The sequence below is a fragment of the Euwallacea fornicatus genome, chromosome 9, assembly GCF_040115645.1.
Source record: "Euwallacea fornicatus isolate EFF26 chromosome 9, ASM4011564v1, whole genome shotgun sequence".
Classification (NCBI taxonomy): Eukaryota; Metazoa; Arthropoda; class Insecta; order Coleoptera; family Curculionidae; genus Euwallacea; species Euwallacea fornicatus.
The window spans coordinates 675,010-687,514 of record NC_089549.1 but is presented as its reverse complement, the minus strand read 5'-3'; the positions used below and the strand labels follow the sequence as shown (position 1 = coordinate 687,514).

Below are 12,505 nucleotides of genomic sequence, written 5' to 3'. Positions count from 1 at the left end.
CGAATCCGACGGTGATGCAGTCCACGTATTATTGTTGTAGTATTAGCACTTTAGCATTAATACTTTAGTATTTGAGGATTGATATTATTTAGTATATTAAAAAGTGTCTAGAAAACAAAGTAATATAATAAATCTCCTGAAATACGCGTTTTTCGGGGCGAAGCGAAAAAAACTCGAGGTTATTGTGTTTTTTGGTCGTCGGAGCACTAGCGGGGTGACTTTTAATTTTCTTTGCCCTCGAGAAGAATTCGCCCCGTCCTTATTGCGCCCCCGGGAGTTTCGCTATTCTTTTGTTTTGTTTTATGGTTACAAGGAATGGAAAGGGCGAAATATGGAATATTACGGCGGAATTACGAGGCTGCAATTTTGAGGAAAGCGATTTATCGCGGAAATCCGAGCAGGCTTTTTAGTAGAATTCCCTCTGTTGTTCGGAAATTTGATAATAGGTCACTAGCAACGGGTCATGCACAATGTTTAACAGATGAATTCCATGGAAACGGAGAAACCGGCTCACGTTGCCATGGAGACGATTCTCCGTTCCGTCCTTCGAAACGCCACGGGAGCAATGCACCGCTGACTTTTGAAAGGTAAATGGTCAACTGTCACGGAGATGATACAGGGAACGATGGTGCTTTGCAAAGTAATAAAAAAACTCTAGTAGGCCCACGGTCAAAAACGCTCCGTTACCTACATACCGGGGGGCGAAGTTTTACATTTCTTCCAACATTTTGACGTCATTTTCAGAGGGCGACTGCTGGCATTTCCACAGCTCCGCATATGGAAACCCTACGCCCATGCTTTTTGAAAATTATAAATTTGATTGTTACAATTTCGGAATTAAATCGGTTGCGCTGTAATTTGCTTTTAATGAGGTTAATGATAAGCGCATTTGGATTGAACTTTTTTCGCCCTCTTGCAAGTTCGAGACACTACGCTTCTGATGCTTTAAAGTTTCGGAGTCGCTTAAGTGGAAAATAGATAGGAACTTAAATGACTATGGAAGGATGGGGTTATAAATTCGCACCGAAACCAGAGGCGTAGCCGCAGTTTGCGGTAACGACGATGGGACGTGAACTTGCGAATTTTCCAGCCCCAAATCGCGACTTAAGTCGGTTCTTTTAACAGAGAGAATTTTCGCCATTTGCGCGTCGAATACTCTTTTTCTAGTAGGAAATTAAGGTGGGAAATAAAGAAAACTCCGTGTTAAAGGTTCATGCCGAATCAGTGGCGTGTTCGGCATACAATTCATCAAATTTCCTAGCACAAAACGCGGATCATTACGAAAAAACGTTGTTGTAGGCGCCGAGCCGTAAACGTAGAGAGTTAATTAAGCGATTTATTATTTACTGCCAAAGATCTGACCAACAGATCAATTGATCTCAGAAATGCATCTGGTATTTCAATGCGTTCTTGCGGTTTTTCTAATGAATGTCCTTCATTTATGGCTGCTCGCAAGACTACTTCAATTGCGCTTTACTGCATTTGCTTCATCGTGAATTGAGCTTTCTCTGCTTTTGACGTGATAAAATCTTCACGTTCTATCTAGTAACAGGGCAATCTGGTAACCGTCTGGCGAAAACTAGAGAGGGCGAACTGCCTACCGGTGCTGTGGCCTCGTTGATGCCAGAGTAGGTAATCCAGTAGCTACTTCCAGGGCTCGGTTGACGCAAGCGCGGGTAATCTGGTAGTTCCCGCCGCGACCCGGTTGACGCTGGATATTTATGAGATACGGCGAAAGGGAGAGGGAGAGAGAGAGAGAGAGAGAAAGCGGGAGAGAGAAAGGTGGAGAGAAATTTGATTGCTGCTGAAGATGACGAAACCATGACAATTTCCCTGTATCACACGAAGATTCGTTATTCGTCATCTTACGTAACGACTTTCAGGCCTGCGTCCCGGCGTGAATACCTCACACTTAATAGTAATGAAGTTCAGCATCGAAATATTAGCTTTTGCTAATGATCAGTTTCGACCATAAAGCATTCACGTCAACCGTGATTAATCACCGCACATAGTTTTTTTTCCCCCCCGATTCGTCAAGGTCCTTTAGTGTAATAATGTAGTAAAAAGTGCATTTAGCCTAGTAGAAGAACACGATGTACTGGGTGATTCAAGATTCGACGCGGAGAGCTGAGTCGAGGACTTTTTGCCCTGCAAACGCAAACTCTTAGTCGCGGACGTACAGGGTGTTGAGGCGTTGTCGCGATCAAAAGCCGCAGCAAGTTGCGTCACGTTCCGTCTGGTTCTCGACCATCGAAGGTCGCTCCGATCGCGTTATTGTTAACAACTGCGGGCATTTTTCATTTTGTTTTTCGAAAATTCCGCCAACGGTTGAATTCGTTACCGATCGTAAATTTTCAAATTTACCGATCACCGCGAATTTCCGCGGTGGCAACGGTCTGACCCGTCCCGCGTCTCGTAAACTGGGCACTTGCGGACCCACGTCCGCGGGACGGACAGCCTCGTTTCGACCCGAAAAACGCCCAAGTCCCTTTTGCCGAACACCGGAACGTCCTGTATATTCGCTAATGCCGTTCTAATGAAATTCCAATTTCGACTGCGTGCTGTTTTGCCCAAATTCGAGCTGATAATTGAGCAGCAACAGGGCGTGAATTGTATGAAACAAGTCACAAAACGAATATAACATCATCTATTAGCTTAATAACATGTTTTTAATTGCAAGTATCGACTGCATACAAACATGTTATTCGCTCCAGTAAATATTCCGGATAATGAAAATGGACATCGACATGGAGATCAGCGAGCAATTTGCCATCCGGACCGGACCCGAATTTATCCCGAAATATTTTATGATTTTAATGGGGAATTTTCATGTTGAAAATCACACATTTTCATATGCCACGTTCTCCAGACTGAAGTGTTTACGAAAGGAGCTCGTAAATTTTACGAGATTGCCCGTTATTTATGTAGGAAGCATATTTGCGGAAAGTGGCATATTCCCTCTTCCTCGACGAATATTTTCGCACTGCCTGGAAGGGATTTTATCAGATATTCATAGGTGCAAGTTTGTTCACCCAGTGTTTACAATAATCCGGGCACAGTTGCTGAAAATCGCTATTCGGACCGAATAATTATTCACACCCGAAGTTTGAGCGTTGTTCCAGCCCAACTTCCTAGACGTCGATAAACGCAATTCACGTGTGTACAACAAAACGGAACAATTAAGCTGTTGCCTTTGTTCAGTGTTATGAATATGAATCCATTCGGGAGGCGATTGCCTGCATGTGCCTGGCACACCGTTTCCAGGTGGAAGAACGGCGGGATCCCCCTCGGACCCCCGTCGGACGGGAATTTTCGCGCGAATGGCCGTTTGAGAAATCTCTGGAAGCGATCTGGAAAGCCCGTGCGTGAGATGCCTCCATAACCCGGCGGCAAAGTGGGTAGACGAAAGGCTGAAAATGGAAATTTAACTTAAGGCTAAGTGGCCTGGCCACGCATTTTTCCGGCACCATTGCCGAACGGTTTCGCCGATGGCGCAAACATCAGAGAAGAAATATGTTTTCATACAGGGCTCGAGGCAGGTACTAAATTAAATCAGAAATATGCAAAGTATTTTATTAAAAATCTCCTTGATGCCGGGAATATCCGGCCATTTTTAAAACGGTTGCCTGAAATTAAATTTTCAGTCGGGTAATTTAAGAGCATTCCCCTTTAATATTGCTCTCTTTAAAAGTATGTCTCGCATTGAAGTTGGGGCCCTTAATAAATGATTAGGGCCTCGGAAAAAACACCCGTAGGAACATGTGGAAAAAGGGAATTTTTAGTCGCCCACGTGGACGTCGACATCTGCATCAGAACTGGCCCTAAATCGTCTAAATATTTAATGTAATTATCGCACCCGCCATGGGTTCGTGCCGCAAAGTCACATTCAACCCTTAACAGAGTCTTATTTCAGCAGCAACCCCCAAATTGCCAACCTAAAGCATATAACGGTGAATTTGCGAGGTAGGAAGTTTCTCCTTGGCTAAGTAATCTTAGGTCCATTAATAACTTTTGGTCAGGATCTCCTAAATCGATTCTGGATGAAACATAACTTGCAAACTTTCGGGTTTAGCGGCTTAAGGGCCTGAAATATCGTATATTAAGCCTGTAAATTTCGGCCATTTGAGATAATTGCTTTTTGATTTTGTCAATTTTTGACGTTGAAACAGTGCGGTGCATCGATCAATCTGCTGCGGCCCCGTCTCAGGAAAAGACCATTTCGAGTTAACAATCAATCTAACTTGCTCGATGCTCCCCCTGCTAAAGGGCTGATTTATTCAGTTGATATATCACGAATAGCCTCCCTAATTCAGTCAATTTTAAGTTCTTTTGTGCCCTAAGAAACTTTCGGAGGAGAAGAATGTACTCCTTTATAGTCTTCCCGAAATTTGGTAAATGAGTTTGGAAAGTTTGCGACAAAGTTAATCTAGGAATATAGTTGAATAATGGGTTGTTTATGAAGGGCCCTTTGTGCAGAATTTCCTGATTTATTTCGACGATTTGAGATGCCACTGCCCGAATCAGGATTATCCGGGCGTTCTTCCACACCTCGGCTAGGTCCGTACGTCTCTCGGCTTCTACCCCGTTCGAAGACTAAATCGAGCCGAAATCGACGAATTTTTTTCGAACCCCCCTCGAAACGTTGGCCTACCCCCCTCCGCCCCCCTCTGAAAATGAGATTGAACTCCGAACGCGCGTTGCACTTACTGATCCGCAACTGGCAGCGTCTGCGGTACTTCCCGCATGTCGCCCGTCGAAAACGGTGCGCTTTTGCCCGTGGCACTTTTTCGAAATTACCTTGCAGAGTACCACCACCGCCCTCGGGAACGGCCCCGCGATGACACGTCACGCCCTGTATATTTCCCTTTGCGTTGGCCTCCCTTCGAACGGAACGCCCCGCATCTGCGCCCATGTTTTTCTTTAACTCCTAATCCTCTCGAGCGACTTCGGAACAACGCGAATTCGCAGAAACAGGCAGAATGTTCGGATAACAATATTCAGGTTTCGGATTACGAACCGGATTCCACACGGAGAGAAGTGAATTTCCTAATTCGAGAGACTCTCGGCAATCCCGGACGGGCAGATTTCGTCGGGTCCAGGTGGTCGCCCACACGGAGAGAAATGTTTCACCGGGTCCCAGTTGCCGGCTTCCGTTGGGACCGAAAATAGAGGCATCACGAGCGGAGCTCCTGTTTCGCATCTGAGTTCGATTGCGATGGACCGACGACACTCATAAATCATCGAGGGGAAAAATCAAGAAGAATCAGTGTTGTGTTTTCGAATTAATATTGAATGATAAATGAAGCGTCCATTTTCAAGCAGGATCGAGACGTTAAGTAATTAAAATCAACTCCGAATTCTGACGGAAGCCTCTGGTAATTAATGGAGACTTTAATTTCCGGTTTTTATGAGGAGAAAACTTCCGAATTTTTATTAACGAGCGGTGGCATTTCAGAGCTTCTTTTTCTCTATCTCCTCGGTTTTGCATTGGAGGGTCGTTAAGATCTGATAATTAAGGACTGTTAATTTTTTTCCAATGGTGGCATGTATTAACTGCCCGTTATTGGCAACGGGGCTCGCGTGCTAACGACTGTTGCCAATCCCTCGGAATGACGTAAATCAGCCCCTATCCAACTTCTTATCTAAACACAAATAATAAACAGGTCTACCACCATGAGTTATGCACGTTTTGCGGGGCTTTTTAATTTTGTGAAAAACCCGATACAGCTAAATGTCGTGTACTAAATTGTATAATTCCATTAAACAAGGCTACTTTAGATTAGGAATTCCGTGACTTTTCGGGAACTGATTGCAGTATAATGGAGCGATTTGCTTCGCGAGTTACCGCGGAATATCCCTAACACCGACTTAGACCCCCGATCCGGTTCGGGCGGGGAGTTTAATCAACGGGCCTTAAACTTGGAGTTTCTGCTTATCACCATGTGATTTATAACACTTTCAGCGACATATGCAGGGTTCACGTAATTTTTGTTACAAACGGTTCTCGTGGCGTATAATATTTTATTCTTTTCGTGGAACGCTCTTGTCGCCTGTCATATTTGGGGAGACGCCAGAATATATTTCAAATTACCGTTTTTTTTTCTGTTTTTTTTTTTTTCGGGAGAGATGCGTGTCCTGCGGGGAGGACCTTAATGCGTTATTTACTGTCACGGGAGAAGAGAAAGTATGGCTGCGTCGGAAGCGAACGAATTGCCTCGCCCCGTCTAGGCCATGCATCATCGTCCTTCTTCCATTATTTTATTATTAATTGAATTATTCGCGAATCACCATCTCGCCGCGGCCTCCACCTTCGTCGAGCATCCCTCGCCTCCGCGCAAGCCTATTTTCGACCTCAAGACGCGCCTGTCAAAAGCTCTCACTCGGCCGAGCGCACTTTTCCCCGTGTAGAAAACGGTACGGTTCCCACCTGCGCGTGGCAAGAGCGTGGCGGGGCGCGAATCAAACGCCGCATTGGCCCGTCACCGCCGCTCCGGCCGCCGCATAAATTTCTCTCCGCGTAACGTACAATTAATTTTTAATCAATCTTGGCCTGCATGAATAATCTCGGGCTTAAATATTCATCTTTCAGTGCAAAACAAATTGAATAAAAACATCCCATAACATCGTTCTTCCAGTCGTCGACCTAAAGAACTGAAATATGGATGAGGTGTTTCCTAAACGACTCGTTTTATCCTTTCCAGAGAATCTTAATTCTGGAAACAGGACACGTCGCGCTGCAATTTTTTTTCAACGTCTATGCGGCTCTGCGCCTCATTTAAAATTATCGAGCTCCTGCTGGTACTTATCATTGTGATGAGTAATTCAAATCGTAGATTTGATCAAAAGGTTGCGATCAAAGGGAAATGTGTCGATGACGAATCTTCTAATTTGGGCCTCGTTAGTCGGGACGTTGTGCCGTGTGGGGGCTCAACGAGGCGTTCGCGTCGCGCACACACTGAGAGAAATAAATCCGCGGATTAAGGGCTCTCGGGCGTTTCTGAGCGACGCGCTCATTTCATAATTGATATATCTTAATGCGGAAAACATCCCCGCACGAGGAACTCGCGAAATAGCGCTATCATTCCCACTAAAAATGCTTTACAGTCTCCCTTTGTTCCACGTTTCCATGTTTATTGCTAATGGAAGCGGAGTTGCAAAAACTTCCCCATTAAGCAAAAAAAGGCACCAATATTTCCCGGTTTATTTTCCGGCTCAAGGCTGTTCCAGTTCGTTTTGCAGTTTCCTTGGTGCGCCCGGCCGCAGCGATGCGAATTGAGCGACGGGGCTCAGAGGGTCATGGGCGAAATCGGGATTTCTGGGCGGTGCGCCGGTCCGTTCCCGTGGCGCTCCCGCCGCCGACTTAAATCACTCGCTCCTCACCCCCTTCGACTGCGAGAAGTAAACATGCACAAGGACCGAATAATAATGCGATTCGGGTAATCAGATATCCAAATGACCGGGCCGGTGTAATTTATGCCCTAAATAAAATTTAAATAAGGCTCGGCGATTCGACGTGTCGTGCCCGCCACCCAGAACCCGTCAGAACCCGCTCTCGGCCGAGTACCGTGTAGGTTCTCCCGATGTGTACTTAACAATTTTCCAATCGTTATTAATTGTCGTCTGTCCGTATGCCTGATGGGACGGTTTCGGTAATAATTACCTTAATTGCGATTTTGACGCGGACGTCTCGGTTTATTTTCTTAATCGATTTGATTGCAGCCGCGTATGAACGAGTCCTAATTAACTTCCAGCGAAATTGGGGGCTTCGAGCCGTTCCCCGGCCCATTTGTTTTGCCGAATTCCACCCCCGAAGGATCCGGTTACGGGGGCTCAGCTGTTACCTAAACGTCGTTGTTTACACAAACCCTGAGACGTGACATTAGCATTAGTTTTGTCACAAGAAGCGAGCGTGTCGCCTTTTTGCTTAAACAGCTGGTCAAACAGGCCCAAATTAGTGGCTCGATTTCGAATAAATTAGGGCTGCCAGAATTTGTTATTAATACTGCGCCCGTCGGCGTAATCCTCTGGAGATGCGACGTCTGGATATCACATTTTATCATCCCGAAGAACCTCGGAGGACGCTCGATTTGTTGGCAAGGGGCCCGAAGGTCCGACCAGAAGTAAGTAAAATGCTTTAAAATATTACCGAATTGAGTTTGAAACGCCCCAAAGTGAATGAGGTGCCGTTATAGGGGCACCTCGGCGAAAACCGTTTCGAAAAATCAACTGCCGCCACCGCGACTCGCTCGCAACCCCCCAGCCATCCCCTCTCGGCACGACGCTGCCTTCGTTTTAGTCAATTATCGACGCTCGGTGTTCCTTTTAGACCCGGCGAACTTCGAGAATCTGCGGAAATCAGTGGCGTGCGTCGCAGTCGCCACCGCGTTTTCGAGGATGGCGCGACGACGTTTCTTACCACACACCACTTAAATCTGTTCCTACATACTGGGTGTGACGTTTAACTTGAAACATCGAAACGTTTCGGATCCTTGGGCAGGCAGTGTGTTGGTACCAACAAAATTCCAGTGGGCGAGGGGAGGAGGGGTTGACTTTTTAACTCCAAATGGCGACCCCCGTTATTTTCACAAGTTCGGACGGATTTTCTTAGAGTGGACGTTGCCGTTCGAGGTGAAAATTGAATTTCGTCAATTGTGGCCTTTTCGAAAAAAACGTTTCGGACATTTTTTTCTTATCTTCAGCCGCGTCGTCCGTCGGATTTGCAAGGAAACGGGGGCACCCCCGCCCCGCTCGCACGGAGGGTGGGCGGACATCAGCCTTAGCACCGGTAGATCTCCTGCTCAGGGTGATCGAAGTTCGACACCGGACACTTCTCTGTAGGCGGCTTCGTATTGGAGATACTTCGATGGTCGAGGTTAAACGCCACACACTGTATATCTATGTTATAATTAGTTTGGGTCACATCAACGTAGGAATGCATTATGTTAGCATTCAATTCAAAGTCTCAGTTCCTATTTGCTTGCCGTTGCTGAGGACTCCCACGTCTACGATAGTCAGCGGCGTGCTACGGCAGTCGGAGCTCTTACGATCGTTTTGGGAAGGAAGTCGTGCAACTTTTCTCTATTGTTTTTTCATCAATTTCCCGGTACGACGCGGTCTTAATCAGCATTCACTTCCCAACCTCAATATTTGCCTGAAATTTCCTAGGCTCTCTACGTCTATGAGACTCAGCGGCGTTTATCGATCATCTGAATTTTCGAGGATTTTTTCGAAGAGGGACGTAATAAAATTTCCCTGGAACTTTTCACCTTTTTTTCTCCGCGGGGTTTCAATATTTGCTTTAAATTTCTTGGATTTTCGACGTCTATGAGTGCCACTGCCGTGCATCCATTTTTGCTTTTACGGGATAAAGAGAAAAGTGATAATATTTTCGCGTGATATTTCACCTTTTTTAGCTTTTCCACGGGTCGATACTCTCCTCTAAAGTCGAATTTACTTCCGACTCTCGATATTTGCTTAAAATTTCTAACCTTTAACACCGAGGAACATCAATAGCGTGTCTTCCGAGAGCGTGTTCGGATCCGGCAGATAGCAATAAACTAGCGAGAATAATGCAGTGCCCTCGCCGACATTTCGTTTGATCAAATTTTATTAATTTAATTCGAAATTAACCGACTAAAAAAAATAAAGAAAAAAACGGGAATTTCGTCGATTCGAGGTCAAATTTAATTAAAAGAAGCGTCCTCGTGGGGCTCGCAGCGTTCGCGCCACATCGCCGGCCCCAAAGACACACGTTTCCCCGGGAGGAAATTCTCATATTGTGCACGTGTTTTCTGGATTTTCGCGAATCTTGTCCGAATTTCGGACGTTCGAACTTCTCCCGGTGTCCATTTCCCGCGACGCCGTCCTAATCGACTTCCGAATCTCACGGTTGGCCGCGGCGCTTCGCACACCTGGGCAGTGACGCACGTCGGTCTTCCGAATTTTCGCAAATTTTCCACGAGGCGTTTGCGCGATTGAGTCTCTCTCCACTTTCACCGTTTACAAGTCGCCGTGTCAATTCGAATTTCAGGATTTGCCCCGGAGCTCCGCAGAATTTCGGCCCCTGCGAAATGCGAATTTTCCAGAATGTTTCGAGACCAAGGTGAAACTATGGCAGAACACGGAGACTGATTTCCGTGCAACACCTCCTGACAAATTGAACAAACTTCCGGCGCCCCCTTACACACCGAGAGCAAAACTCACCCCGTCAACTTACGAAGCGGGGAAACTACTATAAGCTCCCTCATTTCCAGTAAAATAGTTGACTAATTTGTAGAACATTAAGTTATTGTCTGTGTTCCTGCTGGGGAAAATTCCCAGATACATAAGAAACAAAGGATGACGCGTCATCATAATTGTGAGGCTGTAAGCGGGATAAGGGATGACGGTGTCGCTTAAGCGGACAAAAATATTAGGGTCATTTTTTTTGCTTTTGTTGGGAAAAGCTCCTCTTTATTTTTACTTCCATTAGCGTTAAACGCGAAGTTTCACCTCGGAGATGAGCGCTAAAGGGTTTTTTCATTTTACAACACTTTTTGTCCCTTTAGACAGACACTCCGCGGGGAGCTTTCAAAATCCGAAAATAGCCACCTCGGATTGAGGTATTTTTAGGAAAACGGGGCGCGGCCCTCTCGGCTTTATGGAGTGTGCCGAAAAGTCATAATTCATAAAAAATAACAAAACTTAATTTACTGAGTGTGCCTTCGTCAGGAATTTTTAAAAAGCATCGATAATTTATCGCCGGTAGATGCGGGTTGCATGAAAATAACTTCTGAGGTGGTCTCTGAATGAATTACACGGCGTCAAACGTGAGCGAGGGAGAAACTGTCGTTCCACTAGCTGGATATGTGATACACGTTTCTGGAAATTATGGTCCGGACCACGGCCGGAAAGCTCGGGATCTCGAGACCAGTTAGAGGCGGCTAATTATAAGGCAAAACTCCTGAACGTAACTGGCTTTAATTGCCTTTTTACGAACTATAACACCCGTACCCGTTTAATCTTAATTTACTCATTAAAGGGGAGATTAAGCATCGTCCGCGCGCCCTGTGTTGCTACCAAACCGAAGACAAAGGCAACTTCTGAGGGAAGAGATCGTTTTACAGAAAAATTAAGCGGACGTTAATTTTATTACGTTTTTCGATAGTTGCGGGGAGTCTCCACGAAAACCCGGACGCCACTGCTTGCATACAAATTAGCCGATCGTCCTCAGATTTCCAGCGCCCGAGAAAAACAACCAGATGCTTAACTCGGCTAAGAGGGAACCCCCCAAATTCGCTCATCTGGAAAATGTAAATTTGCGAAATTTATCGAATTCTTTGCATCTCCGCAGACCCCCCGCACCAACCTGCCATACCACGGTCCGGCAGTCCTGGACCAGTTCACTGGTTAATTTCCCGCGGGTCGGAGGTTCGTCCAGGAGGTTGACTCGATCGACGAGTAACGCCGCAGAATGCTATTAAACTTTTGAGCAGTCGCGCAGCTATGCAGACTCTTCACGTGACCCGTTCCAGAAAATTTAGCCGGTCATTCCCGTGTTTAACGACTTATCAATTTTCCAGATACGCAAAGTTCGAATTTTTCTTGAAAAAATTCGGCGCGATTTCCAGCCCCTTCGGCCTGCTCCGGTGCTGAAGAGCTTTCGGCAAAATTCGCCGGGAAACCCCATGTTTCCGGCACGTGCCATTCGCTTGCGCGTCCATGGTTCGACCGAGGGGAAACCCTCCGTTCGAACGACCAAAACTTCCATATTTACCAACTGAAATTTTGTATGGATTTGCCAGTGAAGGTGATCTGATTCGGTAATCTAGGACATCCAGACGGATCCGACGACAAAGCTCGTGCTTCCGGTAAACGCGAAGTCCCTCCAGGAGCTCAGTTTAGCCAAAAACAAACGCTCCAGATAATCCATTTGGAGGAGAGAAACTTTGAAATTTAATTGGAGATTATCGATTGATGTTGATCCGGCACGGCGGGCCAAAGCTGCCGGGCGAGTCGACCGGTGAGGCTCTACTTTCCGGGCCGGGAGAACCGCTTCCCGATTCATGGCTTCCAGAGGACGTGCAAATCGTGGCCGATCCAGGCGCTGATCCAAATCGTAACGTAGACCTGAACGAAAGGCGAACCGCTCCTGTGGACTATCATTCCCAAATGGACGTGTTGACTTAGCTGACGGTTCCCCTGCACGGCAGCTGCTCAAAAATCAACACCCGGTGTGTGTCCGTTCGATGGTCGGAGGTCCCTTCTCCGATCCATAACTTCCAGACGAACGTCCAACCATCCAACCGACCAACGTTATCGGAAAAATGGCGACTTCGTCGGCGCCAATCCCGGTTCAACGCAAAGCCTCAACACGCCATCGTTGCAGTGAAGTTTGATTATATGACTGAAATGAATTGAGAGATTGCCCGAGTCCAATTCAATTTTCTTTTATCCGTCCGAACTTATACTTTAAGTCGTTTTAAGAGATAAGGGCACATTTCAATCTGTCCAATGTTATCGATTA

The 12,505-nt window shown here is 46.2% G+C and overlaps 1 protein-coding gene across 1 annotated transcript in view; it reads right to left on the bottom strand.

Annotated features, from left to right (window-relative positions):
• The window catches only part of robo1 (roundabout 1), a 108,748-nt gene that overhangs the window by 75,119 nt on the left and 21,124 nt on the right, over nucleotides 1-12,505 (bottom strand). The gene's annotated exons all lie outside the window — the stretch shown is intronic.